This window comes from Heliconius melpomene, chromosome 16, assembly GCF_056956725.1.
Source record: "Heliconius melpomene rosina isolate 202511_hmr_F chromosome 16, ASM5695672v1, whole genome shotgun sequence".
Taxonomy (NCBI): Eukaryota; Metazoa; Arthropoda; class Insecta; order Lepidoptera; family Nymphalidae; genus Heliconius; species Heliconius melpomene.
Window position 1 is genome coordinate 5,499,393 of NC_140404.1, and position 16,854 is coordinate 5,516,246.

Sequence of the window (16,854 nt, forward strand, 5' to 3'; positions counted from 1 at the left end):
TCAATGTATGCGAATACAAATAAATGAACTAAATAGAATCGTATAAAGGAAAACAACTATTACTATTCTGATGTCAAACGATATTCTAGTTTCGATTGAATATTAAATGTTATATTAGTATTTTTTGTACAATTTTGCTACGTTTATTATTATTTTTTTAATATCTTTATACAAAGATTGGATAAGAGTTTATGCCTGAGATAGGATGAAAAGAATGGTAAATATTGTTTTTACTTTTCTTTTTCTGCTATTTTAGTAAATTATTTTGTTATTCTCTAGCTCAGTTAATTAATTAATATTTTTTATTATATTTTCTATAAAATAATTTGTTTTATATAGATACCATATATAAGAGTGTAATTTTAAAGTTAGGTTTGCTACAAAAGACTCGTTGTACACTAAAAAGGAAAAAACAGCATCTCATTAGCGCTTCAAGTAAGCAAGAGTTTAAACAATAATAATTAGAACACTTAACGCTGCAAGTTGAATTTGAAATTTTGCGTAGTGGAATGGAATACAGTATTGTATATTTGATTTTTCAGGCAGAGAAAACTAGTTGAAAGTGTCAAGGCACTCCGTCCTCCATTTTCCGTCTTAACTTGAGACATGGTGCTTACGAAAATTAACGCCGAGATTCCAAAGTGAATGAAAATAATTCATTACGAGATTCTCACTCATGCACCAGGGTAGGCAAAGGGAACCTAGTGTTAGGACACTCCGTTCCCCACTTTCTGTCGAATTAACTCATAGATTATACATTAGTAGCACGTTTAAACGAAATTAACTGTCCATAATAAAAATCCAAAAGTCTCAAAAGTATCGAACCACGAACAAAGTAAGTATTTCATATTGTAAGAATGTATTGTGGACATTTAACAAAAGATATTGATTGTTTTAAAATTCATTGTTCCAACATAACAAAAGGAAACCGCACCCAGGACCCAGTTTTAATATGGGACGTTGGACTCACCTCTAATTACACGAGGAAGGCGGAAGTAAAGGAATATTTGCGATATTTTTTTTGTTGGAGATAAGATGGGGTACCTAGTCTGTAAAATAAGATTTTGCAGTTATTTTAAATATAAATTAAATTATTTTTATTATTAGGAAATTTATTGAAATAATTGCTTTTTAATCTTTTATATTGAAAATGATGGATTTCATGATTTAATTATTTTTTATATTAAAGAATGAGGAAGTTCCAATACAAAAACAATTCTTTTTCAAATAAAACAATTTAGCGACATAAATTTCTTTAATAAGCAACGTTAAGGGTCACTGGAGAACACTTTCAAGTTAATGTTTGTTGTGATTTCCGTAATAAAAGCCAATATTTAAGCTAAACTTAGATATCGGAACGAATATAATTCCTTTTTTCCTACGTATAGGAGGGAAAGTTTCCTTATGTTGTGTAATTAAATAGTGTCTTGTGTCGTGGTGCGTGGGCCGGCGTTAAGTTCCGCCACTCCACACACAATGCCTCCAGAATTCGGCGAAAAATGGAAAATCGAGTCTTATGATTCTGATTCTTAAATAATACCTAATTTTGGTAGTAACTGAAAAAACGAACTATATTAGCAATGTATGTATTTTATATCACTGAAAGAATACACTAGTAACCTATACTTAAAGAAACAAATCTTATTTAGAATTATTGTATTAGACAGATTTACTCTGTTACTTCTTAATAATAAACTATCGCTGAGTGCAGTACGCTATCCAACGGCGAATAAAACTATTTATAGAGGAACTAAAGTGCAGGATGTAGAGTTATTTGTTTCAACCATCTTCTTTTTAATAAAAGAAATAAAAAAGAAGCAAAAAAAATATATGGACATTCCACATGTTTGTTCGTCTTTCACGCAAAATCTACTGAACGGGTTTAAATGAAACTTTACACTATGTTGTGGCTTCGATTCCCGCTCGAGAAAATGAAAATTAAATTAATTATTCTCATCTTCATTTTGGTGTGAGGCAAAGCGCGCCGTTGAGTTAAGCTGCTAAATACGTAATGCCTCCAGAATTCTGCTTAAAATGGAAAACGGGAGGTCTTAACACTAGGTTCCTTCTGCTTACTTTGATAAAAAAATAGTGCATAGGCTATAAATTATGTAAATGTGTAAAATTTGTCTATGATATTAATCATAACTATAATAAGGCGAAATTCCTAGTAAGTAGCTAGTAGTCTATAATTTTATGGCTCATATATATAACTTGTTTGGTTTATATAAATTTAAAAGCGCTCATCGTCCTTAATTATAAGGAAAATTGATATTACAAACATCTAGTTCTATAATTTAGTGGAAATTGGAACTTGAAATACTGATTGATTGAACTTGAAATTCTAATATCAAAATTAATAGCTTTTTTTATAGGATAATGATAATTAATATATTATATCGATAGTATGTCCGTTTTACGCTTAGAGCCTGACGAGGCAAATAGGAAAGAGCGTGGCTGTAAGCGCGATAATTATTTTGGTAATATTCATTTTCCTGCTCTGATAGAGCAACCTGTGTTAGAAATTAAAATATAAAAGAGTCCCCAAAATCGAGAAATAAAATATAAACCACAAATTTTCTAGTTTCCTTTGGAATTTTGGGAAACCTTTCTTCATACACGTTTCAAGAAAATTATATAGGTACCAAATTGCGGCTTTCTACGCCCAGAAATTACGTTTGTACGTCGCCTGTCATTCACCGAGTAAGCAACGAGAGAATTTAGAGGTACATATATGGAAAATACACGAATATTCCCGAATTTAAATTGAACACACAACCAAGTCATGTACATTTCTACCAATTTCATTAGAGGCGTTCGGCCATGGCGTCGTTTTAATTACTAAAATTTTGTAAAGATCTTTACTAGAAAAGTATTTTTGTGGCATAAAGTGTAGATCTATAGTATATTATATTTTTTTCATCTTCTCGCTGTATCCTGAGAATATTAGGTTAGGCAGAGAGAAGCTAGTGTTTAAGACACACCGTTTCCTACTTTTGGCCGAATTTTCGAGGTATTCCATGTGGAGTAGCAGAACTCAACGCCGAGATTTTGTGATGTTTTGAAATGTTTCATTTTCTCGAGTAGTAATCGAATTCACAACCTTCAAGTTTCCCAATCACACACTCGTATTACTGCGCTACGACGGCCTCATACCTTTTTAAATTAACCATTATTCTTTTTTGGTAAGGCATGTACGAATTCTTTGTTTGCCAATTAAATGAGAAAAATACACAAACGTCATTATTGTTACTCCTACGGTACGATCCTTATAAAAATGCTCAAATCTTTTAAATTTAACATCGTGAGACATAACTTAAACAATAAGCACACGATATGCTATCTTTATTATCAGCCATATATGTATGTACAAAATAAAAATCAGTTCAATCATTCGTTTTAAATTTAGTGTTAAAACACTCCATTCCCGACTTTCTACTGACTTTTTTTTCTGGGTAGGAATAAAAATGGGGATCGGTGGTGGTGGTGATCGAACCCACAACCGTCGCGTTACAGTCACATCTTTATGCCCCTAAGCCACGACTGGCCTCAATGGCCTTAAAGAATAGGTATCTATAGAAAACTTTAATCTTCTTAACGTTCGTTGCGTGGGCGTCTACAGTCTACAATTCAAATAGCCTGATTCATATCCTACTAAGAGACGGGAGCGATGCACCGACAATTAACTAATTTAACACGACAACGTTAAGTGTTTAAGCATTGACTTTAATAAAAGGGGAAACGCCTACGATAAAGAGTTATATTTTTTTAAATTATAGTTGTTATTATCGAAAAAATTCGGCAGAAAATGGGGAACGGTGTGTTTTAACATTAGTTCCCTTAAATTATTTGAATTTCACTAAATATTGTGCCATATTGTTAGGAGGGCCGACAACCGATGGGGAAGAAAGGTCCTCGAATGGCGACCCCGTCTCGGCAAAAGGAGCACAGGTGGACCGACGATCTTAAGAAGACAGCGGGAAACCGCTGGATTCAAAAGGTGCAGGACCGGACGGAGTGGCGAGAATTAGGGGAGGCCTATGTCCAGCAGTGGACGTTGGAAGGCTGATGGATGGATGGATGGATGGAAATATTGTGTAAATATTTGTAATTGAAATTTATCTTATATATAAAATTCTCGTGTCACAATGTTCGTTCCCGTACTCCTCCGAAACGGCTTGACCGATTGTCATGAAATTTTGTGAGCATATTGAGTAGGTCTGAGAATCGGCCAACATCTATTTTTCATACCCTTTAGTGATAAGGGTTGTCCACCCTTAACATTTTAATTTCTTTTTCATCATCCTATCCTATCTATATATATAAAATCGAAGGGTCACTCACTCACTCATCACGAAATCTCAAAAACTACCAGAGCTAGGAGTAGGTGCTCACCAAGACGGGAATTTGCAATATTCGACTCCTAAGGGGTTGTTTTCGGGGTTGATAGTTTGTATGAAACTTTGTTACTATAAATGCTAGGAATCTCAAATTTTCTATGGACGTCACTTATAGGACGTAAGTACACAAAGAGACGGGAATTTGCAATATCCATCCCTAAAGGGTTGTTTTTAGGGTTGATAGTTTGTATGAAACTTCGTTACTACAAATGCTAGGAGTCTCAAATTTTGCATGGACGTCACTTATAGGACGTAGGTACTCATGGAGACAGAAATTAATAATAACGTAGTTTACGCAGGCGAAGCCGCGGGCGGGCCGCTAGTATTATACAGATTTAAATTATTGAATTAATTGAAATTTAATAACAGTATCCAATAACAATTGAAAATTTCATCTCTTCCACTGACAGCACATTGGTCAAATAATCTAGATTATAAATGGTAATATCATTCCAGTGGATTATTAAACGAGTAAATGTTAATTGAACATTATTAAAGCTTTTTATTTTATTTTATAAATTTAATTAATTTACAGATTTTTTTTTTAATTGCTCGTTTATCATTTTAACATATTGATAATTGCAAGGGCACAAGCGCGATGGTCATGGGTTCGATTCCCACTTTGGCTTCCCTACTGTATACAGGATATAACGTGAAGCCATGTGAATTGTTTTCCATATTATATTCTCAAGTTTCTCAAGTCTTCGGAGAATAGATTTCTCCGATGACAAAACCTAGGGCAGAAGCTAGTCCAAAATATAATGATGCTATCAGACAAGCTCATATCAGAAAGATCATTTTAAACTTAGCACATTACTCAAAACCAGTAAAGTTAAAAGTGACATTAGCTTTAAATTAAGATTAGTAGCCATAAGTCTCGATGCCGTAAAAATTTCAACAGAAATTATATGTCCATACACTTTCCAAGGTACCAAGGATTTAAGTGACAAGATTAATTGACTGTAAAATGGTGTCTTTTACAATATATTTTTAACTCAATTATTTTGAAATTATGGCATAAAAATATACTAGACCAGACGTATTTTTATATATATTCCACACTGTATTTTTTTTAGTATCAATTTTAATATTATATTGTTACGATCTTTGTCTTTTATAACGCCGTAAAGCTAAAATTCATTACCTTTCCCAATCTTTTGTAATCTGTCCAATTTAATTAAATCGTTTATTAAAACGTTCAGTCGTCAAAGTTTTATAGTCGGTTATTTACAGTAGTAACGACTGACGGGATTCTATTAATTGGAGTAATAACTTAATTTAAATCTTCTAATAGATTATGCTCTTAGGGACTACACATTCATTTTGTTTTCTGTCAACACACCTTAACTTGCTTAAAGTTAATATATTATTTTACCATATTTCCAATAATGTATGGGTGTAACTTAATTAAATTCATTAAGATTTAGTATTTCTTTAAATTTATATTTTCGTTTCTTCGCTCTAGTGTCGAGGCAAAGCGCGGCATTGAGTTCCGCCACTCAACACATAATGACTCCAGAATTGGGCGGAAAGTGGGGAACAGTGTCGTAACACTAGGTTCCTTTTAAGCTATTTTTTTTTAAAGATTTAGTATAATGTACTGCCAGGAAAGGCCCTGAAATATTATGTAAAAAAAATAATTTCCAATATTATAAAATAATAATCAATGGTTATAATATAATAACAAATGTTATGCATGCTGATATATCGTACTCACTTCTAAGAAATTGAAAAAAATGAGGAAATATGCAAGTAGGTAAACTGCTTCATACTGTTTACCTTTAAACAATTTCAATAAATTAGATACAATCAGAGTTTTGGTATGTCTGTCTATAAAAGTGAGTCATAAAATGGTTCACCGATTCCAAAGCTTAACAAACACTTTTTAAAGATAAAAATTGCCCCAATTTGGAAAAGAACCCGTAACCACCGCATATACAGTTACGACTTTTCAATTATGGCGCAGAAGCAAATGTAAATCGAAGAACCTTTGTTACAATGTTATGGAAATAAACCCAGTCATTGTATACCTTGGAAAATCAATTAGTTAACAGTTTTGGTTATTTTTTTTGTAATCACTTCATTATTGCCAATTTCCAGGGAAGTAGAGGTTTCTACAGCGTAGCTTGCCTTCGTATTAAGGTCGTGTCGGTTTGATAAGATACTAAACGTATTTATATTAAATTTTAACTTAATTGTTTGTTTTTTAAATATACATATAAAATACTGTACCAGTCAGCTTTATATTTTTGAGTGATGGAGTAAGTGGATTCTTCATAAATATATTTTATATCAGCGAGTGGGCACTCGCAGTTTCTGATCCGCGGGAATTATGGGATAAAAAGTAGCCTATATATTATTTAACAACCTTCTCTATCTTTCAGTGACAATAGGTTCCCAAATTTCCCATTAAAATCTATTCAACTGCTCCGTAGATTAGACCAGATAAACAGAAAGAAAGACAAGACAAGACAGATAAAGAAAAAATAGAATATAGAAAAAACACAGTATTAAGGTATTACATACAGACACTATTTTTTTATTTATACGTATAGGTTTTACATTTTTAATTTAGAAAGAAAATATTCAAAATCTATATACCTCTATATATATTTTAGATCAACTGACTGACTAACTATAAAATACTCAAAACCCATACTTCAAACCATAAAATAAACCCTTTTTCTATAATTTAAACCTTCCACACCAAATTAATTATCAGAATTTCTTTAAATCCGTTCACTTCTACCTGCCCGACATCGCCATACACAAAGCCTGACCACCAGATGAGTCACGTCGAACGAGAATGTGATTGAGTCAACACTATCGGTGAATCAGAAGTAGAAACGTGACACTACGCCGTTAATCGGTTGTTAGTTAAGTTTGTACGTGAATGGTTTACATAATATTGAAAGTGATTATTTAAATTAGTGACTCGATGTATTACTTATAATATTGCGAAAGTAATAATTGTAGTATGATATTTATGTTATGATAGTAGAAGAAAGGGTATGCAAAAGGGAACCTAGGAGTAAGACACTTTGTTCCTCTTTTTCCGCTGAATTCTGAAGGTATTCTTGAGTGGCGCAACTTACGCACTTTGCTTCGACACCAGAACAAAGAAATATTTTCTTTCCAATAAGGCAAAGCACACCAAGGTAGGTAGAGAGAACCAAAAGAAAGGACCTTTCGTTCTCCGCATCATTATTCTATAAGTGTAGTATTTGAATTTTATTTTTTTTTATTGACACAATAGTTGTAAAGTGTGCTTAAAATGTATAAAACATAAGATTAAAAGATTCTAGCAAGCAAACAGAAACGTTTGAGTCATACCAATCTTAATTATAATTGGTACAATTTGCAATTGATGATTTCATAGTTTCAAAGTCTAAGATTTACAAAGCCAACTAATCTACCGTATTACTGTACAGTGTTTTGTTAGGAGGAAAGTGAGGAATGGAGTAAGAACACCACCAAGTTAACATTATGTTCTCTCTGCTCAACTTAGATACGGAGAAACAGTCATGTGGTGATAAATACTCCAAAATGAGGAAACGTCCACACAGAATATTAAAAAAAATTAAGCATCCAAACATTTCTTCATATCATAGAAATCCCAAAAGTTTCAAATACAAATGGATAATTCTAATATAACAAAATTTTGAAGTAGATTTCTTCTGTTTTCAAGCAACATACGGATTGCTATTCGGAGTGACACGACAATAGCAAGTAATTCGTCACGGCTTAGTGGTCGCTCGGTAATTAAAGCCATCGTCTGTTTTACCATTCGTGCGTCACGTTCGTGTACTGTATACTGTGTACAGTGAACGACATAAGTTTGTAAAGTAATGTATAGAAATTAGAGAAAAATTGGTGGATTTTAGATTTTATAATTGATTGATAGCTTTGTGCTGTACTGTACGTGGTGCTTATTGGCTGGTGGTAATGGTGCTTATTTCCCTCTATTTAAAATAAAAAATATATATAACAAATGAGACGCCCTATAGCATGGTAGGCAGAGGGAACCTGGGAACCTAGTGTCGGAATTCAACAAGCGCTTTGCCTCGTTACCAGAGCAAGGAGATTCATTCCCTCTAGCAGGAATCGAACCCACAAGCGTAGCGTATATAGCCGCAAGCTTGTGCCCCTGCATCACGGCCTCATGTAATATGAACGTCTTAAATATATTATGAATTGGAAACAATGACTTGTCCCTTGATAATGTCAACAACAATGATCTACATCTATAATATTGCTAATTCGGGCTGAAAGTGGAGAATAGGGACACTAGGTTCTCTATGGCTATTCTGCTTTTTGGCAAAAAGTACTGTATTATCAATATTGTTTTTTTTTTAAATAATATATAATTAGTTATATATATATACTTATTTACCGTAATACGATATAGCCTACTACTTTGTGGTAGTACACCCTACTGTATAAAAATTACAATTCCTACCTATTAAGAAATAAAGGATGATCTCACAGTTAACAAATCACACCTACACAGAATCTAAATAGAGAATACAAACGAATTTTATTACATAAAATAATTTTGTATTTTGTTTATAATTGTACCTATTCTTTAGTTAATTTTTTTAAACAATTTTCATGGAAATCTTTGTGAATTAGTTTTTCTTTATTACGAAGTTTTGCTTTAATACCCAAAACTGATTCAAATGAGTTCATTCTTTTAAATGAATTATGTAAAATATATAAACGGTAGGTTTGTTTAATTAAAATAATATAGGCATGACTAATTACTCTTACGTGTACAATAGGGTTTAATCAGCTGCATAATGTTACATACGACGTAAACACGTTAAAAACGTGAAAAACGTGAGAACATGATATTTTATATATAAATATAAACAAACTCAAAGTTTCTAATATATCTAACTAAAGAATAATAGTTTTACAAGTAAATAATCTGTTTCAGTTTGATTAATTTAACAGAACTGCAATACTGGTGGTTAATTACTGTGACATAGTTTTCTTTATTTTGTGCAGCAGAGTAAGTAGAAGAAACTTAGGTTCTAGGCGAAAAGTGGAGTGTCATTACACTAGTGTTAAGACACTCCGCTCTCGCTCTCCACTATCCAGCGAATTCTGGAGGCATTTCAAATTATTTGAATTGAAAATGTTAAACATATTTGACATTATATTACGCACATAGTACGTACCTAAATCTAAGTACTAGGTATATACATAGGTAATTACAGCTTTTAAACTCCCTCAGTATATTGCCTATAAAAACAACGTAATGTGTACAGGCAGACACATAATTTCCTAATAATATTATTATTGAGAAAGACCACCCGCAACACGAGCATCGGTTTCGTATTTAAGTACTCACTTTACGAGAAGTGTTTTGTTTTCAAGTTAAAAGCAGACTGCATCAGCATGTTATGAATATTAGCAAAAAAGTTATAATATGTTAAAATAAACTTCGGTTGCTATAGGTTCAATTATATACATGTTGGCGCAAAGGGACAGCCTCTCAATGTAAACGCATTGGTTTGGGGTTCAATTCCTCTTCCTAAAATGGTGATGATGAATATGAGTTTAATAGGTACGTTGAGTTACGCTACTCATCATGATATGCTCCGAAAATTAGGTGATAAGTGGGGAACGTATGTAGTGTCTTAACACTAGGTTCCCTCTGCCTACCCTGTTACATATATAGATACTGGTGATCATCTATATATCTACAAGATATCCTTTACCAATAATCGAAGCTGTTCAAAAAGCTAGGAAAACTTTGATGGTACCCGCAAAATTTGGTACAGGTAAATTAAGATGTCAATTACCTTGAAGAATAGTTTCCTTTACAAATTGCTGTATCTTCCGCTTCCTTTCATAAAATATATTGAAATTTCGATGAAAAATGAGGAAATTGGCTATACTATAAAATATTAATAAACCGTATAGCTTTGTGTAATATAAAATGTTATATATTTCAGGTTATTACAGCTCGTCAGGTTGTTTCAAAATAGAATTATTATTTAAAATATCTTTATTGCTGTAGGGGACAGAAGTGTCTTAATAGAAACGGAATGTTTAACCACTAGGTTCCCAGGTTCCCTCTGCCCTGCTACTTGCTGAGGATATAGAGTGAGGCTAAAAAATACGTGATTTCTCTTTCTACATGTCGATGACTAATAGTGTGACGTACGATTTCTGGTAAACCAAGGCACATTATATTGACTTTCGATTGTAATACAGTAAATAGTCGACGTCATAAGAACACGCCTTTAAATGCTAAGCAAATATATGATAATAGATTCGGTTTCTACGGAATTTTTTCGACACACGTGAACTTATCGGTTAATAATAATTATCTTTTCACCTAATTTTTATTTGACTAATATAAGATTTATTTCAATTTTAGGTTAAAAAGTTAGGATAAGAAATATAAAAACAAATCAACAAAATAAATAAAATTACAAATTTCAAATATGAGATAAATATTATTCAATAAATTACATTTAATAAGTTTTACTACAAACAAAAGTTCAAGAAAAACCTTACTTTAATTGGAAGTCCATCAATTTAATTAATTAAAAATATGTAGATACCTAAATAAAAAATATAATAGATAAAATTATATAACATGTAAACACGATTAAACAGTAGAAATTTCAACATAACGTCAATTTGACTTCGTTAAATACTCGAGGGCATTTATTTGGCTAACTTATTACCAAACGGTCTTATGGGACCGCTCATGTAATGTTTATTAGGATATCTAATGGTGAGTATATTTATAATTTGATATGGAGAATTTCATTATATAATTATATTTTATATAGTAGTTTTCGACCCCTACAGATTATATTATTTAAAGATATTAAGATTACAGATAAATAACGAAAATTCATCAAGCTACAAAATTGTTTCCTATTTAGTTACTTTACCATTTTTTTAAATAATTTTTACATGTTACTTTGTGTTATTAATAACAAGTGGACCCGAACGCGGCTACGCCCGCTTTAACTATACGAAAATTTATTAAATATATTTATGAAATTATTTTCAGTTTCAATAGAGAGATGCGTTAAGCAAGCTCATTTTGGGCGATGTTTTCTAACAACAAACTTTGCAAATCGTTGCCTAGCAACGACGGTTGTTATTAACATGGCGGAATAAATTGCATGTCAAATTAATAAGTATTTTAATATATTGGTATATATAGAAAATATTACAAATATGAGAAAAAAAAGTATCCTATGTTCATCCCGAGACCCTCAAGTAATACATTACAATTAAATTAGCGGTTTGGCCCTGATTGCGTAGAAGACAGACAGACAGATAGACAGACAGAGTTACTTTCGAATTTATAATATAGGTATGGATTTAGTTAAGTTACGAAAATATCTCCATTAACCGATTATTTTTTTGTAGCTTCAAGCTGTATTCCGTACAGAGCGGAGGCCTAGTGAGAGAAGAACAGGAAGAGTAGGGAGGCAAACAGACATAGTGTTAAAACACTCCGTTACCCTCCTTCTGCCGTATTTTCCAGACATTATGTATGCGGCCAAACTCAATGCCTCACTTTGAACTAGTTCAATAAATGACCTTTATACCTAACCTGTAATCAAATAGACTTGATGTAGACATTTCCAAAGGCGATTGTTCAATTTAATACAACACAACTCCTTTGTTATAATTTCAATGATATCAACTGTAGAAGCTAGTATAGAGTGTGATGTCCAGTACACGATATGTTAGCCGACAATTAAAGCTAATTGGGATCATGGAGGGGGCACTGTTTAATGCGGACAACCACAATTACAGTTACTGCTAAGTTCCATATTTGTGGTTGACTCAGTATATGTAAGTGCTGAAATAAGTTGTTGAAAGGAATAATCTATTTTTCAATAACAATTTTCAAGTATAATTTTAGAAATTTCATGAAATTTGTCAATTAGTATCCTTAAATTGTAGCAACCTATAGCATTGTATCAAAATATTTTATAAAAATATAATCAAAATCAGCTTCACGCTGTATCCCGCACGCAGCAGGGTAGACAGAGGGAACATAGTGTTAAGACACTCCGTTCCCCACTTTCCGCCAAATTTTGGAGGCATTGCGTGTTGAGTGGCAGAACTCAACGCCGCGCTTTGCCTCGACAAAAGAGCGAAGAAATGGAAATATAAACGTAAATGAATATTTCACTCTCTCGAGTGGGGATCGAACCCACAACCTTCGCGTTACAGTCACACGGCCTTTAAAAATAATAAAGCTAGTAAAAATATACTTATCGAGTAAATAAACATTTATTTCGATTTATATATTTTGATATAGCATTCAATTTGTAATAAATAACGTCATAACAAAAGAGCACGACGGTAACAGTTATTGGATTTCACGGACAATAGATTTATTCGGTTCAGCAACATTAGGCTACGCTATAATTGATGATGTTTAACATATATTTGTGTTAGATGTTCCATACTTCTCCTTAGTTATAAGAATAGAGAAAAAAGAGTCACTAATGCGGCATGTGGTCAAGGTGAAGGAATTACTTGAAATTTACTAGTTAATAATTTATATTTAAATTAATTTTATTTTCTCAATATTAAAATTTTGATTTTTAAACAAAGAAAATCAAAGGAGAAAATATGAAATATTAAACAGAAAATAAATTGCTAATCTACAACTAAAGCGTCTCGCTAATATTTTTTTGTTAAATGCTAAAGATTATACAAAGGCTGTAGGAGGCTTTAATTAAATATATAAATTAACAAAGTTTATAACGTTAACACTAGAAGTGCCGAAGATTGAGACCCCCCTAGAACCGCCGTCGTGACAAATTTGTCCCATTCTACTTATTATGTTGATTGTTGGTATAATACAAAAAAAATATTATTAAAATAAATCGTAAAGTATGTAGACCATCTTTAATAATCAATTCTTATTATTTAACAAACATAAAAGTACCAAAAAACAAAACACAAAGAAAGAATCAAATATTTCAAATACGTTCTAAGGTCGTGACAACTAACTGAATAACTCTTACAAAATTATAAGTTATTGAAATTAGTTAATATTATTATTAGGCCAAGTAATGCATTAATATATTCTTCATCAGTGATACATCACAGATGATGATGATGATGATGAACATTGCGTGGTAATGCCTCCAGAATTTGGCGGAAAATGCCAGCGGAGTGCATAGCACTAGGTTCCCAGGTTCCCTCTACCTACCCTACAATTGTCCACATATGGTATCGAGTGTTTTTTCTGAAATTCAAGCCTAGCTTAGTTATCCTTTCATCTGATACCTCACTTGAACTAGCGGCAAAATTTAGTATTGACACCAATTTTACCCCACTTTTCAGGCTATTATTTTTTAAGATTTATACATAAATGTATAGTTTTCAGATTTTTTCCTGTACTTGTACTACATGTAGATGCTAGCTGCCAAATTTCATAATTCTAAGTTCACTGAAAGTACCTTATTAATTTGATTCCCTTTATAGTGTCGAAATACACGTTTTTTACTATGTAAATGGTCATATCTTTTTTTAAGGGCGCTTTTTCAGGAAATTAAGGGACTGTAGATCGTCATATAGTTGATATTCATATACTCATATGAATATCAACTCGATTTCTCCAAGCATTCCTGAAATAAAGGCACAGACAGACGGATGGACAAAAAAATGATCTTATAAGGGTTTTTTTTTCCTTAAAAGCTACAGAACCCTAAAAACTTAGGCATTCACTGCTAAACCTATTATTCAATTTTTTTCCGCCCCCGCATCGCCCTTTCACCTCCACCTCGTCCCCGAGGCATGAAAATATGTCAAATTATACCCTCAAATAACAAAATAATAATGGCGGGACAAAAATGACCCAGCGGCAGTTCTAGGTAAATCTAATTTTTTTTCAAAAAGTATGACTGCTATAAAATTATTTATATCTTTAATTAAATAAAGGTGTAAAATTGGTAATAGTAAAAAAAATTCATCTACATAAATTAACAAATAAAAAAGTTATATACAATCAAACTTGCGTTTGGGTCAAAAATGGGACGGGGGCGCTTCTAGTGTTAAAACTAATGATTGTGTTTAGCTTCAAGAAAATATAAAAATATAATTAAAATAAGAGCATACCTACTTACTGAAATTTTAAATAAAGTGAAATTTATATTAAAATTGTAGATAGTATTAATTCAAAACAATAAAAATAATTTATGCAAAAATTTGCTAAAGCAATGAGTTTTTTAAATGAATAGAATTTTTTAAAATAAGTGGAAAGTAAAATATAAGGGTGATCAATTATATATATATATAAAAGAGAGCAATCATTGTTTAACTTTACGTTTTCCTCTCTATTAGATTACTTAAGACATTGAAGTAAAATCACATACGTTAAGTAGTTTCTCGATTTCTTGGTGTTTTTACCTATGTTAAGTTCATTCTATAAAAACATTGTATACGTTCTTATATTAGGAATCACCGTACCACCGCACCTTATTTCGTTGTATTAGGAATCACCCAAGATTTTGCATATAAATTGACCACTTAATGTTAATCTTACTATTATTAACAATTTGATTATTTAGAACTAAGGCCCTTATTTATAAATCGCTCTCAAGTCCGAGATCGATCTTGAGATGCCGTTTTCATTTAGTTATACTAATTATTAAAGAAAACTCCACCTCAAGATCGATCTCAGACTTGATAGATTATAAATACGGGCCTAAATTGATTACACATAAATTACTTGATAACAGTTGACCAAAAAAAAATTAATAATAATATATAATTAAAGTTATTTAATCTTTAATTAATTACATTGTTTCACTCACATACGTTCAATAAATAGTATTGTATTCATTGTCAATACCATCTTTGTAGTCGACAGTCAACCTCACACGACGCGAAGGCAGAGGACAAGGCTTACTCAGAATTTATAAATGTGAAAGACAGTTTATTACGAAATAGTACGAAAGTAAATATTTTTGATAATATTTAGAAAAGATAAGATAAAGAAATGTAAGAACAACCAAAACGCATACCATAAATGAGTATTTTAGTTGGAAAATTACAATTTTATTTGCAGTCAATTATAAAAAAAAATATTTCAAATTCAAAATTTATATATAGATTATTTTAGCGTCATTCTGTATCCCGCGTATACCAGGCAGCAGAAGTAGGGACACCTAGTGCCTATTATAACACTCCGTTGCCTATTTAATGTCGACTTTTGTTGGGGCCTATGCATGTTCTCATCTCAATATGAAATAAATAATGAAAAATGGAGAATGAATTACAGTTCATTTTGTTTTTTTAAACATGTTTTGAGAATTAAAACTTATACCTAAGTAAGTAACTAAGTACCTACTATCTAGTAGATCTGACTCAACTTTAAAAATCTAAAATCTACTTTGTATATCATATTTAAATTTGTATTTCTAGTAAAATTATTTTTTTATATGTATGTATGTACAATTACACTTATAGTCTATACTCGAATAAAGATTCATTCATACAAATGTATAAGATTTCCTACATTTGTGATTGTCATAAATAAGCAGGAACTTATTACTTACAATTTAGTCATATGTCTATCTCATTATGGGTCAAACCTTGACAGCTTATATCAATTATATAACATCATAAACGATTTTAATGAAATATAAATAAATCTATTTCTTTCCGTGTATTTTCTATGAACGGTTATGGGTTCGATTCCCAATCGAAAAAATAAAAAATTTAATATTCTCATTTCATGGCTCTGTTCTTAATTCAACTCGCAGTGCCTGCTACAGGCGTTAAAAAAAGAAAAAAGATTTATTTTAACAAATATATACTAAAATATATATTTGAATATGCAAATACAGAATTCAATGAAACAACTCAATAAAGGTGAAACGTATTACTAAGAAGAATCGTCACATTCTATTTACTCGTTGTATATAAATGCTTTGTTTTCCATGGAATAACTATGTATACTTCTAATAATTATTATTATAATAATCATTTTGTCATAGCATTGTGTATATTATACGCAAATACGTATAAGATTACCTAATATGTATCCTAACGTCATAGTTCTATGAAACATACTGTATATGGAATGTAATATATATGTAGAAATAACATATTATTTTCTCACAATTTAAATTCTTTTAACACCGTCATGGCACAAGTGGCAGTTGTTACATTGTACTGATAGGTGTAGGATCGAATCAAAATTTCATTTTGTTTAATAATAAATAATTAAATGTTATCCCGCACATTGCGGGGTAGGAAAAAGGAACCTGAGGACCTATTGAGATACACCGTTCCCCGCTTTTCACTTCATTCTTGAAGCAGCAGGATTCTTTATTTGATTAAAGATTTTAATTTAGGAGACCTATATAATAAGTAAAATTTGTACAATGTTTACAAAAGTAAAATTTACAACAAATAAACTAAAATGTGATACAATATTTCTTCAGTG

The 16,854-nt window shown here is 31.5% G+C and overlaps 1 protein-coding gene across 3 annotated transcripts in view; it reads right to left on the minus strand.

Annotated features, from left to right (window-relative positions):
* LOC146530790 (G-protein coupled receptor moody-like) overlaps window positions 1–16,854 on the minus strand; it is a 41,593-nt gene that overhangs the window by 20,669 nt on the left and 4,070 nt on the right. Inside the window, exon 1 of one of the 3 annotated variants that reach the window (XM_085199146.1) lies at window positions 10,211–10,235. The exons of the other annotated variants lie outside the window; for them this stretch is intronic. The gene's annotated coding sequence lies outside the window, so the exon portion shown is untranslated. Of the gene's footprint in view, window positions 1–10,210; window positions 10,236–16,854 lie in introns of those variants that run through there. 3 annotated transcript variants of the gene reach the window in all.